This window comes from Haliotis cracherodii, unplaced genomic scaffold (genome assembly GCF_022045235.1).
Source record: "Haliotis cracherodii isolate W230 unplaced genomic scaffold, xgHalCrac1.p SCAF_39, whole genome shotgun sequence".
NCBI lineage: Eukaryota > Metazoa > Mollusca > Gastropoda > Lepetellida > Haliotidae > Haliotis > Haliotis cracherodii.
Window position 1 is genome coordinate 229,076 of NW_027266296.1, and position 17,863 is coordinate 246,938.

The 17,863-nt window shown below is 40.0% G+C and overlaps 2 long non-coding RNA genes across 2 annotated transcripts; both read left to right on the forward strand.

Annotated features, from left to right (window-relative positions):
• Positions 1-1,127: 1,127 nt before the first annotated feature.
• LOC139478100 (uncharacterized) lies at positions 1,128-6,776 on the forward strand. The gene is made up of 3 exons (XR_011654291.1): positions 1,128-1,211; positions 4,779-4,862; positions 6,716-6,776. It is a non-coding gene; the product is annotated as an uncharacterized lncRNA (long non-coding RNA).
• Positions 6,777-15,074: 8,298 nt separating this feature from the next.
• LOC139478151 (uncharacterized) lies at positions 15,075-17,085 on the forward strand. The gene is made up of 3 exons (XR_011654295.1): positions 15,075-15,159; positions 16,294-16,356; positions 16,991-17,085. It is a non-coding gene; the product is annotated as an uncharacterized lncRNA (long non-coding RNA).
• The last annotated feature ends 778 nt before the right edge of the window (positions 17,086-17,863 follow it).

The following is a 17,863-nucleotide window of genomic DNA, read 5'->3' on the forward strand; positions in this document are numbered from 1 at the left end:
GTACACCGACGCTGACTATACAAATCTGAATGACTTTTGTGGTATACAGCACTAACATAATTGACTTTAGATATTCTTCTACCTTGAAATTCTTCTGAGATTTGACTAAATTGTTTATTTAGAAAATGGCATTGAAGCATCTGAAAGTTCTTGCAAACGCCTCTGGTTACTGAACCAATGAAACGTCATAAAATCAATAAATATGATTTTTTTTATCCAAACAATTTTTTTGTTGTTGCTTCATTAGCATAAAGAAATATAATACTGATCAGCCAAAACATGAACTGAGGTGCTGAACATATATCAAATATACTAATGCCCCGAATGTTTTCCTACAATTAATACAGCTCACTGAACAAAGTTTTTAGTTCCATGTCAGTAGAAAAATTACATTGATATTTTTATGTACCGATACTTTTTTAGTTGTTTTCTGTGGATGCCATTAGTCTTATGCACCTATTTGGGGCAATTACATTCTGTTTAAAATTTCAATGAAACTCGTCTGTCTAGATGTAACAAGTACTGGTACTGTTCCAAAATAATCTTTTAATCTCGCCAGGAACAAAGGCCCAAGGGAGCACATAGCCAATGACTTTCAATTTTTTGGTGAGGTATCCGGTGCTGGATACCGGATTCCAGGAGGCATGCTTTCTGGTGAGGTGTCCAATGCCGGATATCACGGATCTGGTATACCGGAAATGCATAGAGTGAGATAGGATAAGTATTATAAATATACAATTTTTTGAAAAAATTACAATTTTGTCAATTATCACATGGACATATGAAAATCTAGTTGCCTTGTAGTTTTAAATAAAATTAATTTATATCTACACTAAAATTCTGAATGAATGAAAATATCTTCCATGGCAAATAGATTTGTTTTCGTGAGGTTCATATTGTGCAGTGATCAGAAGCACTTGTCACCGAGGTTTTTTTTCCCTTGGGATTGGAAGCGAAATATCATTACGGGATCTCCATGTGACATATGTTGTCGAATGTGTCAATATCTTTTTTTAACAAAATCGTGAAACGTATGCTATTAAGATAAAACACACGATAAGACACCCGAATGCATATAAAGAGAGGCACAGGGTAGCCTTATTCCACATCTTCTTCATACTGCAACAACATGAAGTGCGTGCTGGTTCTCCTCGGGGTGCTGCTGATGGCGGAGGTGGTCCAGATGGGCTGGAGGGTTCGTGTAAGCTGGGGTAAGAACCCTATCCTACATCTGTCAGTCCTGGTGCTAGTGTGTATGTATATCTTTATGAGCAAATGTATATGTAATGAGATATCGCGCAAAATGCACGGTGTGTGTGTATGTGCGTGTATGTGTGTATATATACGGTGCTTATAAATGATGGGTTAGGGTAGGTTATTCCACTTCTTCATACTGTACGTGTTGGTTCTCCTCGGGGTGCTGCTGATGTCGGAGGTGGTCCAGATTGGCCTGTCCGTGGGCGTCAGTGCTAGCTGGGGTAACAACCTTTCCTTACGTCTGTCAAGTCTTGGTGTTACTGAATGTATCTTTATGAACCCATGTGTATGGTTTTAACATATCTATTTTCACAAAAATTGTGACAATGACTTGGTAAACAAACGAAGCGCTTATGATAATACACAAGACATGCTACCATTAATACATCAGTGAAGGTTAGATGTAACAAATGCATCGTACATGCCAAGCTAGATGTATATATATAATCAATATATTTGCAGATTATAATAAACGATTCATTTACTAAATTGAAAATCGGCCAGTTTATAATATGAAGTTTTAAAAAGAATCTAACGTTTGATTTGAACTTTCTTACTCAAATGCGGATTTCCGTATAGCACTGTTTGTAAAGAGTATCACTGTTGGTTAATATACATTTCATTTCGATGTCCATAGCGATTTAAACAGACAAAATAGAAGTGTAAAGCATCTTCAGTATGATATCCACAGTTTTAGTATCCAAAATATATCTATCATACTGATCTGAGTTAAGATCGCTGCTGCCAAGCCAGAGGCGACTATGAATAATTTGACATAACCTGTTTCCATAACTTAAATCCCAGTGTATACCATCATCTCCATTATATAACATGTATGCTTTCTGGTGAGGTGTCCAATGCCGGATTTATTGAAAAATTTACAATTTTGTCAATTATCACATGGACATATGAACATCTAGTTGCCTTGTAGTTTTAAATAAAATTAAATTTATATCTACACTAAAATTCCGAATGAATGAAAATATATTTCATGGCAAATAGATTTGTTTTCGTGAGGTTCAATTTTGTCACGGTCTGTGTCCCCCGTTAGGTTTTCTGGTAACATATTTTAAACTTGTGTTGTAGCCGGTAGGCTTTTGTTTTACAATTCACTGTTTGACGATTAGTTTTGTCTCTTAAGTTTGTGTTTTCCGAAACTGTATTAGGAATAGGTTTACGAAGATAATTGGAGAGAGATGATTATTCATTTAGTAAAACATTACCAATTTTGAATTGAATCTTCTGTCTTTTATGACCTACTGTTTGTTTCATTGCACATTTTCTGATGACTCGTAGCCCTAATCAGCGCCACATATGTTTCCAAGAGCATCTAAGTTTAATTTTTCCAATTAGAATTGGTACAGTCATCTTAAATATGACAAAAATCTTTAAAAATTGGTAAATTAAATTATTTGTACACAGTTACTAAGGTATTTCTAAAACATTAACCATAGGACAGCATGTCCTTGCAATATAATCAATGTGCATTTCCACTTACACTTACTTTATAATGTAATTCCTTGATGCTTAAGGCTTTGTACATATTTGATTTCTGTGCCATTGATATATAAGTTAGGTTTGCGACTAGGGTTTACTTTCTATAGATTCAGTTTTATCGGGTCTGAATTTAACCTGCCGTCTAGCATTCCATTCTGAAATTCATTATTGAGAAATATTATTCATTATTCTATGATATCATACAAAGATGTCTCATGAGCAAAAAGTATTTTATTACTTTTTCCTTCAACAATGTCATTGACATAAATAAAAAACAATAATGGTCTCAAGACCGAGCCCTGTGGTACACCTGAGGAGGCAGCTCTTGGATCTGAGCTGAAGCCATTTATAACTACCTTTTTATATAGATTTTCTAAGCAACTATCAAATCATCTCAATAACTTTCCACATATACCATGATGTTGTAGCTTATTAATTATTTCTTCGTGCCAAACTTTCTCAAAATCTTTACTTATGTCAAAATATACAGCTGTAACTTCCTTACAATCATCTAAAGCTTTATGCAATAAAGTCATGAATATGTCAACTGATTTGATGTGGAGTCACCCTGCGTGAATCCAGATCGTAGGTTAGTATGCACTTTATTTTTCCTTAAGTAGTTATGGACATGTTTGAATATACATTTTTCAAGCACCATTTACAAATATTCATTTTTTAGTTTATTCTATCGAAGTATATCTATATTAAAACCTCCTGAAATTACAGTGTAGATATTCATACCAACTGTGTTTCCTAAGCTCTCACAAAAACCGAGGCAATTCATTTGATGAGACTAGAATACCTGATAGGCTCTTTCATGAATATTTGTTCACAAAAGTAAATCATGCATAACAAGTAATAATTGTAAGCATCTGTACACAAAAGACTCTCAGGGGAAATTCCCTATGGAAAGATGCCTTGTAATTGTATTCAGTAAGTGTGTAAGTGTGTTACACATGTATTGTCATGCATCGTAATACATAGTATATAGTATATACTTTGAATTCGTCTGATGAAGGACTAAGTATATATTAAAGACATGTTAACAAGGTTGCTATTGAATTGATTATTAAAGAAACACAACTCATCGACACATTGAGGTAGACACGCATTGAAGGAACAATTTTCATTTAATTGTAATATATTCAATCTTGCTAAAATGCGTAACAATATTGACGTATGAAAGCTTCAGTGAGGACTTGAATGATCTAACTTTGATGAAAACAACTTGTGGACAAGAGTCGTATAACGCTACTTGAGGTCTTCTAATAAAGCACATGTTCGATTGTACCTCACAAGTTGTGAAATTGAGCTGCTAGAATATTTCTTGACATAAAGGAGAATATCAGAGTGAGTGAGTGAGTATGGTTTAACGCCGCTTTTAGCAATATTCCAGCAATATCACGGCGGGGGACACCAGAAATGGACTTCACACATTGTGCCCAAGTCGGGAATCGAACCCGGGTTTTCAACGTGACGAGCGAACGCTTTAACCACCAGGCTACCCGACCGCCCCGGGAATATCAGAAAAGCGAAGACACCCCTTGCCATTTTGGAATGTTTCTGTCAATCGAAACAGTTAATTAATGCACTTGCCCCTTTCATATACATACAAAATAGCGATCAACAGGTCAAATAGTTGATTCAAACATATTTCATTTTGAAAAGACAATGGATCGCACACAAGTTGTGAAACGTACTTGGTTGACCCTCAAAATATGGTTAATGCATGGATACATATTACATATTTAAATCACATCATGATGCACGTTCCATATTTCACGTGCATCATGCAGTGTTCTCACAGTTAAGCATAGAATTCATTAAACATCTTAGGGTTATCAAAACAATGCTGTTTGATCATTTTATGTGCTTAGGTTCTCTGAATGTTTTCAAATAGGTCAGAGCACTCGGAACCTGGTGTCTAATCGTTGAAACGTTTAGCTATGCGTCAAGTCGAAATTCTTCTTCAGATACACTTCATTATAAAAGTAATTTTGTCAGTGTCGTGTTTCCCTTGGCAGACAAGAAGAGAGCTCTGCCTGATATAGACGACGAGGCTTTGTTGGAAGAAAGGGGTGTCGATCTCACCCCTGAAGAGAAACAAGGTAGGACAAAACTGACCATGCTTGCTTCTTTAAAGTCATCGGTGCCATTTTCTAACGCATAGCATACTGGGGATATCTTGACAAATTCAAAGGGACCTGAGAAAATATTCAACTTCTGCCATTCCGAATTCGCAAGTCTACTTACAATGTCACGTTCTCTCGAAGTTATGATATGTTCTGAATCTAAAAACAAATTCTGTTGTGCCAGTTGCATTTCACTGATATCATTGTACTCAGTCACAACAATTACAAATGTGCATACATACGTCCGTCCGAGAGAGAGAGCGAGAGAGAGAGAGAGAGGGAGGGAGAGAGAGAGAGAGAATTCCATGTTCAATATCATGCTCAAAGCACAGCATTACCCCCATCATTCTCATATCCAAGGGGAGTATATCAAACATTCAGTTATTTCACAGCGTGTCAGTTTGATATGGGAGGAAATCCCTCAGTAATGTATGCCGTCTACCATTCCATTCTGAAATTAACTAGAAATGCAAAGTGTTTGTTTTTTGCTGTGAAAATACGTTTGGTTTATGAAAGCCGACACAGACAATAACGTTATATGAACTCATTTCTGCAGCAACGATGAACGATTTGTTTTCATTTCGAGAAAAGCAAACCACATTGCCTTTGCTACTTTGGTTTTAGAACCATTGGAACTAACAAAAGACCAGTGGAGTTTGAATAGGAGTTTAACCATTTCAGCGCATGCGTAGATTAATTCACTATTAATCGAAAAGGGCGACAACGCGACAATGTGACTTATCAAATGTCGTGTTGTCGCGCATTTTAACTCCTTTTTTACACATAGTTGATGGGGCGACAATGCGGCATATTTTGACCTTCAAAAATGTCGCGTTGTCACATTGTCGCCCTTTGGTAAAATAAAAAAGATAACTCAAATCGCGACAATGGGACACATGGCCAAAATGTCGCATCGTCGCGCATTGGCTAATTTTGACACTTTTTGCTTGTTTATGGAAGGGCGACAACGCGACAATGTCCCTTGTAGTAGTCCATAGTTTACTAACCTTCTGGCAGTTGTCACTAATTAAGCAGCAATCACAATACTTATTTCTCAGTCCGAGTTTATATAATCTACCTCGCGTCTCGCTTGGGAATAGTTATGCACTCCATATAAAAAAAACACATTTACTCCAAGATCATTACAATTGTTGTTGACCCATGAAGATTCCGGGGTAGAAAAGGTCTTCAGCAACCCATGCCTGCCGTAAACGGTGACTATGCTTGTCGTAAAAGGCGACTAACGGGATCGGGTGGTCAGGCTCGCTGACTTGGTTGATGCATGTCATTTATCTCAAATGCGTGGATTGATGCTCATGATATCAATCACTGGATTGTCTGGTCCAGACTCGATTATTTACAGACCGCCGTCATATAGCTGGAATATTGCTGAGTGCGGCGTTAAACAACCAACCAACCAACCAACAACCAACAATTGTTGTTTCCCGTATCTTAATTTTCCATTCAAATCCACTACTATTCGCGTGGAGCCCTTTGCTGGCTCTGTAATATATGCCACACAGTCATCACTGTTTCTGCTTCTTCTGTATTGACGAAATACCCGTGAAGATCTGGGGAGAGAATATATCTTAAGCAGCGCATGCTTGCCGTAATACATGAAGGTGACTATGCTTGTCGTAAGAGGCAATTAACGGACTCGGGTGGTCAGGCTTGCTGACTTGGTAGATTATTTACAGACCTCCGTTATATAGCTGGAATATTGCTCAGCGCAGCGTTAAACAATAACTATAAATATACATTTGTGACAAAACTGAAATACTGCCCAGGGAGGCGTTACATTAGATTCACTCATTTTGTTTTTATTACAGCGATAACGAAAGATCTGACAAGCAAAATCAAAGATGTTGTCCAGAAGGAGCGGCTAAAATTCGGTATTAAGACTTACCGATATTACTGATATCTTACTTCACAGTTAACACATGCTAACCCTTGTCTATATTCCATGTTGTGCCATCGCAAGTAACATACACCCTTGGGTGTCGTCATCTAAACATTCTTTCTTCGGAAGCTGGTTTTTGGTTTTCAAAGTAATATGTTCTGACAGCACGACTCATAAAGTAATTCTTTTGAGCGGCAGAATCATAAAGGCCACCTGTATATATATTGCTATGTCACTGTTTGTGCATATCTTGATCTATTTCTTTCAGGTGTCTGAAAAGACAACCGCAATCCCCGTGAATCTCCATGCGAACGGAATTAACTGAACAACAGAGTAAGAAATAAAAAAATCTGCAGATTTACAAAAAACCATCACGCCTTTGTTATTGATTAATGAGGTGAGGTGAAATTGGGCTAAACCTCGCCTCCAAGATTATAGAGCGACATGCATGCACGTGTATGTGTGTGTGTGTGTGTGTACTAGTCCGGACTGATGCCGATTTATAGTGCAAGCACACTGAGATACCAAGCCGCACTCAGACACAGTATACTGACTCCGAGCCGACCAGTCCTCGCTTCAGCCCTTTAATGCCGAGTGCCAGACAGGGTAACAACAAGAACCATCTCTTAACGTCCTTTGGTATCACGCGGCCGGGCATCGAACCCTGGACCTTCCGCTCTCCGGGCGAACGCTCTACCACTAGACCACGGAGGCAGTATTGATTAATTTAGCATTCCTCCGTGGGTATTCGGGATAGAATAAGTCCCAGCAACCAACGCTTGTCGCATGAGGCGACTAAACGGTCAGACTCGTTGACCTGGCTGATTGCTTGTCATCGTACCCGACAGAGTTGGTCGTGGCTTATAATCCTTCACACTGGCTTGTCTGGTTCAGATGCGATTATTTGCAGGCCGTCGAAAGTAGCCGTTGATGTTTCTAATGAAAAAAGTGTTTAACTTTGTTCACAAATGAAAATGATTAAAGTCTTAAATTATCAAAAACGACACAAACAAGAGAGTGGAATGTTTCGCCCTATGAGAACATATTTCAAACTGAAAACAATTCAGCATATCTTAAAACAGATGAGACCCGTGAAGGTTCAAGGGTAGAATAGGTCTTCAGCAACCCATGTTTGCCGTAAAAGGTGACTATGCTTGTCGTAAAAGGCGACTACGGGGTTGGGTGGTCAGCCTCGCTGACTTGGTTGATGCATGTCATCGATTCCAATTGCGTGGATCGATGCTCATGATATCAATCACTGGATTGTCTGGTCCAGACTCGATTATTTACAGACCGCCGTCATATAGCTGGAATATTGCTGAGTGCGGTGTTAAACAACAAAAAAACCAATGAAGTGCAAAATAGTGATGAAACTAATGTGAATGAATTGCTGAAAAACTGTCATGACGCCGGGTGTTCGAGACAAGAGCTAAGCATGCCCGGCTGCACTGATAGCACCTGCAATTAACACAAGTTACATTCAAAAGTATTTTGTTTGTTGCCTAACGCCACGCCTTGGAATTCCAGTTACTTCAGTTATTTTCTTCACGCTAGGATAGGATTAATTCATTCTCCACTGAGAGTTATACATTATGGTGGTGGATTGTAAGAAACCTGAAAGAAATCCATAAATATTCACAGTATGCTTATCCTCAATATCACACCTGAAACATTAAACAGGATCATAATGTGTAAATCATTTGATCAAAAATGTATGTGGAGCTTCATTCGTTAATGAGTGGATATAGGTTTACGTCATTCTGAGTGAGTGAGTTGGGTTTAACGCCGCTTTTAACATTATTCCAGTTATATCACGGCGTGTCAGCTTAATGTGGGAGGAAAGCCCGAAGTGATGCAGGTCTCAGACGTTTACCCCTTCGGTGAAACTCACGGGAATGGGTATGGTGCTGACAAACCTAGAATAATAATCGGGGCGAACCGGGATTCGAACCCACAATCATAGGTTTCTGGCGTGTCCAGGGGACGCAACTCTGCACAGCGAATCGCGGCATCTTAGACGACTGGGCCATTACGTCATTCTGAGTGAGTGAGTTGGGTTTAACGCCGCTTTTAACATTATTCCAGTTATATCACGGCGTGTCAGCTTAATGTGGGAGGAAAGCCCGAAGTGATGCAGGTCTCAGACGTTTACCCCTTCGGTGAAACTCACGAGCACGGGTATGGTGCTGACAAACCTAGAATAATAATCGGGGCGAACCGGGATTCGAACCCACAATCATAGGTTTCTGGCGTGTCCAGGGGACGCAACTCTGCACAGCGAATCGCGGCATCTTAGACGACTGGGCCATTACGTCATTCTGAGTGAGTGAGTTGGGTTTAACGCCGCTTTTAACATTATTCCAGTTATATCACGGCGTGTCAGCTTAATGTGGGAGGAAAGCCCGAAGTGATGCAGGTCTCAGACGTTTACCCCTTCGGTGAAACTCACGAGCACGGGTATGGTGCTGACAAACCTAGAATAATAATCGGGGCGAACCGGGATTCGAACCCACAATCATAGGTTTCTGGCGTGTCCAGGGGACGCAACTCTGCACAGCGAATCGCGGCACCTTAGACGACTGGGCCATTACGTCATTCTGAGTGAGTGAGTTGGGTTTAACATATTCCAGCAACGCCAAGGAACACCAAGAATAGGCTTCACGTATAGCGTTCGTTTGGGGAATCGAACATGGGTCTTCAGCGTGAGTAGAACCACTTTGTTTCTCAAAGATGCTGGAACTTTTAGTTGGTTAGGCTGAAAAAAAACGATGAAGTATAAAAACAATATTCCAGTTATGTCACGGCGTGTCAGCTTGATATGTGAGCAAAGCCAGAAATGATGCAGGACTCAGACGTTTACCACTTTGGTGAGACCCACGAGCAGGCTTAAGGGTATGGCGTTGACAAACTCAAAAACATAATGAGATCTAATCTATTCTAACCAAAGATCCTATTAAGTTTCTGAAACGCCGAAGGGATGCAATTCTGTTAAACGACTCGCGGCGTCTTAGACGACGCTTAGAGACTATTGATAAAGAATAGTTGCTAAAACTGAATTAAGCGTCTTTACATTTAGTATCGATGAAGTGGGTACTGTTGAATTGGGTATTACAGAAACGTACCGATGGTACAGGTAGACGGAAATGTACCCTATTCAAAGCAGGCGTACCGAACAGTACACTGACTTGCCATTCATGACACCGAAGTGGTAAGCTTTCCTCACACATTAAGCTGACACGCCGTGATGTAACTGGATTGCTGTTTAAACAGACGTTAAACCCAACTCACTCACTCACTCTCACTCACTCCTAATGGTCGTCCAACATCATATTCTAGTGTATAAAGAATTTAAGCAACTTACTTATTGTTCAACTCCAACTGTAAGGAATTGCGTGTCTTATCTTATTACCGCTCGTACACAAAAAAATACGGTACTTTATCTGCAGATATTAATTACATACAAGATTAGAGGTTACACCTATCAATTCGCTATCCACTGACGGAAACAGGACGTTTGCTGATTACAAACCTGAAGGAAGTAATAATAATGACTCGGGATATTGCAAAATAAAATCAATTAAAGTAAACTACGGTTATAACGAACACGCTTATAACGAACTGACGAATATAACTAATTTACTTTTTGGTCCCGACTACTTGCTGTAGTCATGTTGTATAAAACGAACTACGGTTATAACGAACTAGAATTAGTTGTAGTCCCTTTGAGTTCGTTATAAACGTAGTTTACTGGGCTTTGACGTAACAGATAATAAGTATAGATAATTAGGAGCTTTCAGTTAACAGGTTCATGCGAATGACTATTCAGGCATTGTCAGATTTTACTAAACACTTAATGGATGCATTCTGAGTTGTCATGCGAATAGTATTCCCCGCAGCCAAGGCTCTGATACATGTTTACCTTCATCTTGAAGTTGCCTAAATACAAGACTTAGTACTCTATTCAATACGTTATTGTCCTCCAGTTTCGTAACGGTATGTAGTATCCATTTCAAATTTTAAATTTAATATATTTCTTGGCAAAGGCGGAATCTAACCGAATGGTTTTGATCTTCCAATGAAAACAAATGTTTTCTTACGTTTCTACATTAAAATGGCCAGAACTAAATTTAAAAAGACTGTGAAGCTGAAATTAAAACATGCGGAGAAGAATAAATTGTCAGATTCAGAATAAGATGGCATATTCTTGAAATATAATACCGCTCTCAAAATTAGAAATAGGGGGGTCTTATTAGAATATTATTTTGGTTGAAAAAAACAGAGTTGAAAGATAAATTTCGTGGTTTATGCTGACAGCGTGAAATGTTTATGTACGAGAGATACATTTTTCCAGAATTTAATTGCCCATAATTAAGGGTGCATATAACACACGAGTACGTATTATACGCGAATAAATAAGTGTCGTGTACATTGATCAATCGGAAGGGGTGCTAACTGATATTGTTCACCAGCCAGTATATAAGTAAATATCGCCGGGGGCGGTTATGAGAGCGGGGCGCTTATTACGTCGAATACGGTACTAGTAGTTACCGAATTTATTTCTCTCCTGTTCAACAATGTGTTCGATTTTTTTGGCAAGATGTTGCTTTATCTCTAAAACTTAAAACAAGAACTTTGGGGATGTTGTGTGTAAGATGTTCCCAGTGTGTACTGAAGGTAATACAAATGTGATTTTCACTCACGTTTCACATTGTTGTCGTCATCTAAATGTCCTTGCACAAGTTTACGATGGCCTAGGTCAGTTTACAATCCTAGCAAAGTCATTTCAAACATAGTTTGTTTGCCTGTATCATGTATATCGATCGGGTGATGAATACCCTAATTATACAACGACACCATAATTATACCACGACAACGTCTCACTTTGATACAATAAAATGCAAGGAAAACAGTTTCAATAATCTTAATAATCTCTACAATTACTGAATTAGATTTTAAAGGAACGGATTAAAGAGAGAAGTGCTGTAAAGATCAGGACTACTGTATAAATGTATGTGGCAAGACACGCTATATTTAATATTATATTTGGCGAGGTCAAATGGGGTTTAACGTCGCGTCCAAGATTATTGCTCTTATGCAGCGACGCCCATGATTTGTGACCCTTGCGATGTGCCACCATGAACCTAAATGATATTCAGGTCCCTGCTGCCACCAGCAATATTCTTTAGAAACTTCAACAGAGGAGATCGATAAGTGCCCCAACGTAACGTGAACCCTTGGCATGTGTGTACGTGTATGTGTGTCTCTGCTTTTACGGACTTAATAGTGCTTGCCCACTGAGATACCATGTCGTTGTTTAACATGAATAACCCACTTATACGTGTGTATGTGTGTATGCGTGTATGTGTGTGTATGCGTGTACATGTATGTGTGTGCGTGAATGTGCGTGTCCGTGTATGTGAGTGCGTGTATGTGTGTGCGTGTATGTGTGTGCGTGTGTATGTGTTTGCGTGTGTGTGCGTGTCTATGTGTGTGTGTGCGTGCGCGCGCGTGTGTGTGTGTGTGCGCGCGTGTGTCTCTGCTTTTACGGACTTAATAGTGCTTGCCCACTGAGATACTATGCCGTAGTATAACATGAATAACCCACTCATACACAGTATACCGACTCCGAGTCGACCAGTTCTTGTTTCAACCCTTAATACCGAGCGTCAGGCAGGGTAACAACAAGTACCATCTTTTAACGTCTTTTGGTATGACGCAGCCGGAGATCGAACCCCTGACCTGCTCTTCAACCAGATCACAGAGGGGATCTATTTCATTGGGAATTATATAAAGTTCATTAATTATGTCGATACGCAAATAAAGATATCTACCATAGCTAGAAAGAACATGGAAGAACGAAGCCTTAATTCACGATAAAATATTGTTTATCTCATATAAGAAATAAACGACACGTGGTCGTTGTTTATCGTACAATAAAACACTGCAGGGAGGACAAACCACTCGGGGTGTGTATATACGATAAACAACTCCCACTCGTCGTTTATTGTTAAAATAAAATAAATGCTTATTTTGCTTATCAAATCCGAAAATGAAACCATACGTTTTTTATCAGCAGTTCACGCCCCCCACGCCCCCACATCACCATGCGTCCACCACCACCGCCATCAGCAACACAGTCAGGATAAACATCAGCTGCATGGTTCTTCCGGATGGAAGGTACAGTTACCAAATAAAATATACTGAAATATCAATTCATTATGACCATATTTCATAATCTATTTTTTAAAGCAGCCCTCCTTACATTAAAGATATCTATTTAAAGAATATAGTACTTAAAGACATTGCAACAAACCGGGGGGGGGGGGGGGTTGTACGGGGGAGAGTTTATACCGGGACACCGGCAACTGCTGCATCAACAGGCGCACTGAACACGGACATGAGAATCACGTATTGATAACAAAAGCACCAGATGTCAGTGATAAATGAGATGTCACGCATCTACATGCGTGTTGCCTTTTGATTGTGATCATGTAAGTTCCATCTGGCACTTCTCTGCACATGCAATATCATACCCGGGATCTAGCACCATATTGTATGGATTTGTGATCTTGAAATTAAAAAAACTTAATATCAAGTATTAGAACAAAGATAAGTGTTGACTAAAAACACATCCTTTTGCTAAAACGTTCACGGCTGTGAAACATAACACAAAAACACATACGATAGTAGCGCCACACACCTGCGTAGTGTGTCATTCCTGACACATTTTGAACAATTGTCGCATTTTGAATAATGATAATAATAATAAGGCCTTAAACCATACGACAACGTGATTATGGATTGGATGTCGCTCCTTTCTAGTTGTTTTCGTTTGTTGTTTTACGCCGCACTCCAGCATTATTCCAGCTATATGACAGTGGTCTGTAACTAATCGTGCCTGGATCAGATAACTCTGTGATTGACATGACGGGCATCGATCTACGCAAGTGGGATGCGATGACATGCATCAATCAAGTCACCGAATCTGACCACCCGATCCCGATAGTCGCATCTTACGACAAGCATGGGTTGCGTACCCTAGGCTTTCCAGGATCCGGTTTAAATCCCATCTCGCCCTGGCGGGGGAAAGCAATGGTAAGACTGTTGATGGTGAAGGCACTGCAATATGTTTGAGGGCCTAGGATTATTTTTTTCTGTTGTTGTTTCTCTTTTTAAAAAAGTTATGTACATCAGTTTTCTTTCGGAGACAGGTTCACAATGTTACCTCTGGTTCGCGTTTCACAGGTTTGTTTGATGTATGATTGAAGCACAGATGTAGCTTTATTGAAATTATTTCGAAACAGAAAAAGGATTTTGATATACTTTCATGGGGTCAGAATATTCTGACATTGAAAGTGTTTCACACATGTGCACGTGGACACCTCAACCCAAGACATCGTATAGCATGTTCGTGTCAATAGATGTGTGACAGCTGACATATGACTCATTTCGATGAAACACCGGATACCCATGTCCGTGTTCACTGCGCCTATAAATGGCGTCAGATCCCAGCGTCACATCACTGGACATCAACGTTTGGTACACAAGGACCATGAAGCTGATGATTATCCTGAGTGTGTTGCTGATGGTGGCAGTGGTGGACGCGTTGTGGGCGAGTGCCAGGGTCGAGGTTCGATTTGGTAGGTACACGTTTGCGACTCTGGTTTAACTTTACATATATCTTTACTCAGTGTATGTTCATAATTGTGCATGTTCGGGTTAATTGATTTGCGCCTTAAAGCCATAATGTTTTTCGAACAATTAGGTAGTAATATATTTATGATTAGATTTTCATCCTGTCTTCAGCAACCCATGCTTGCCGTAAAAGGCGACTGTGCTTGTCGTAAAAGGCGACTAACGGGATCGGGTGGCCAGGCTCGCTGACTTGGTTGTTGCATGTCATCGATCCCAATTGCGTGGATCGATGTTCATAATGTCAATCACTGGATTATCTGGTCCATCTATTAGATGGTTATTGCTGAGTGCGGCGTTAAACAACACACCAACCAACCAACCCTGCCCACACGCCTCATTGCCAAACACACCTTCAAAAACAATGTAATTAGTTGGGTTGTTTACTTGATGAATTATACCAAATAAGAAAAAAACACACAAACATATACATATATTCTACATGAAATAATAAAAACATATTGCATTTACAGGAAGATTTCTTCGTAAAATCTTTTTCATAACAAAGAGTATTGACTTCGGAATAATTGGTGTATTAACAATGTTTGGAGCACAACTAAAAAAAAAGATAGTGTAACATTGTTTTCTTTTTAGGCAAGAAAAGGAACGCTGAGATGACTGAAGATGCGATGAACGAGGAGGTGTTGAGAGACGTCGATCTTACAACACAACAAAAGGAAGGTAGGATCACATTGTAATTATGATTGCTTCAACATAGGGGACACCGGTTTGGGGATTCACTCATTATACCGACGTAGTGAGGTGAGGTGAAGTGGTGATTAATTTATATAAGGACGTGCATGCACGTGTGTGTGGCTGCTTGTACTAATCAATACTTATGCCGGTTTTATAGTGACATCCCACTGAAATACCATGCAGCAGCTTAACGTGTACTTCTATCAGACACCAATCCTTGTTTCATCCACTTCATGCTGACGCCAAGCAGGGTAACAATTCCGAGCCGACCAGTCCATGTTTTATCCCCTTCATGCTGACGCCAAGCAGGGTAACAACTCCGAGCCGACCAGTCCATGTTTTATCCCCTTCATGCTGACGCCAAGCAGGGTAACAACTCCGAGCCGACCAGTCCATGTTTTATCCCCTTCATGCTGACGCCAAGCAGGGTAACAACTCCGAGCCGACCAGTCCATGTTTTATCCCCTTAATGCTGACGCCAAGCAGGGTAACAACTCCGAGCCGACCAGTCCATGTTTTATCCCCTTCATGCTGACGCCAAGCAGGGTAACAACTCCGAGCCGACCAGTCCATGTTTTATCCCCTTCATGCTGACGCCATGCAGGGTCAGAACTCCGAGCCGACCAGTCCATGTTTTATCCCCTTCATGCTGACGCCAAGCAGGGTAAGAACTCCGAGCCGACCAGTCCATGTTTTATCCCCTTAATGCTGATACCAAGCAGTGTAACAACTCCGAGCCGACCAGTCCATGTTTTATTCCCTTCATTCTGACGCCAAGCAGGGTAAGAACTCCGAGCCGACCAGTCCATGTTTTATCCCCTTCATGCTGATACCAAGCAGGGTAAGAACTCCGAGCCGACCAGTCCATGTTTTATTCCCTTCATTCTGACGCCAAGCAGGGTAACAACTCCGAGCCGACCAGTCCATGTTTTATTCCCTTCATTCTGACGCCAAGCAGGGTAAGAACTCCGAGCCGACCAGTCCATGTTTTATCCCCATGTAGCATGGTTCTCTTAATAATTCTCATAGAGTTGGGTTTTTTCAACTGAGAGTTATAACACCCTCTTAATACGGGGGCAAACTGTTATAGTCCTACAAGAACATTCTTCTATATTCCAGAGCTGAAGCAAGACCTTGAGAAAAAAATCAAAGAAGATGTCGAGGAGGAGAGACTCAAACTCGGTAGCTATATTTTCAGGAATATAATGTCTCATTTAACATACATCTATGTGTATGGGTAAAACTATCAATAATCCCAATTTCGAATGGTCACCTTGATTAAGGTGCGCAGTATATCGAGGTGCGCAGTATATCGAGGTTGGAGAAGGTCAAGCTTGTTCTCAGTCTATGGAGTACTTTGAGCAAGACAGATATGTCCTCCTCGGCAGAAACAAAACGATTACAGCTTTATATTAAGTTTTCACAGTGGTACCTTTCCCCAAGAAACATCCCCAAAGAGTAAGTGTGTGTTGTTTGTTTTTTCACATCAATATTCCGGGAATGTCAGGGTAGTCTGTAAATAACGGAGTTACTGACAGGTTAACCAGTGGTTGATGGCATGAGCAAACGTCCACGCCGTTGACACCGTGACACAAAACCAGAAAGGTCACACACTGTGACCATTAGATTATAATTACAGTCGAGTCTAACAAGTAAGGAGTCGCACTTCCGCCAACCTAGTGAGAAATGATTAACATATATGCCTATTGCTGATAATTATTTGTTATATATTTGTAAATTATATAATTACGTATGATGACTTTTTGCTAGACTTTTATCAGTGTTTATTCATCAAAACTTGTATGGTTTCTTTCAGGTGTCTAACCAAGCATGGCAACCCACAAGGATCTCCACTGAGAATCAAGACCTAGTCTGTCTAATGGACATCATTCAATAAACATCTGCAGATCACATAGTGTCGTGTTGTTTTATATGTAGTTCGGTACACCCATCATTGTGGTTCAGGGTTATTATGGCAAATATACATTTGATCGATAATATATGAGGTATTAACTGAGAATATGTTCATAAAGGGGTGTGTGTGAGAAAGGCCTCCTGTGACCCATTGGAAAACGGAAAGATTGTGGAAATTATGGGACATGTTCATACGCCTGACAACTAGCCTTTCTTGTTTCTTATGCAAGCAAGGTTTTCACTCTCACGATGAAGTGATAACAGTGGCTGAAATGGGTGAAAATGGCTGTTCAAGAGAAGATCAAATTATTTGCAAGAAAATGATCCAAGATCAATCTTTTACCATGTGTATGAATAATGATTACCTACATCTTAAAAAAAAGCTTGGTTTAAAAGTCTGCTGTTCAGATATAAAGTGAGTGAGTGAGTTTGGTTTTACGCCGCTTTTAGCAATATTCCAGCAATATAACGGCGGGGGACACCAGAAATGGGCTTCACACATTGTACCCATGTCGGGAATCGAACCCGGGTCTTCGGCGTGACGTGCGAACGCTTTAACCACAAGGCTACCCGACCGCCCCGTTCAGATATTAAGAAACAACGCTTCCAAAAAAACTCTTAAAGAAGAAAAACCCGACAAAACCCTTTACACATTCACAAGAATTCTGTGCTAAAAGCAGAGTCGGATGTACGATTCCGACTATATCATGAGCACGTGTTCATAAATCACTATCAAATAGTGATGATACCAGGGGTTTGCGAAAAGGTGAGCGTA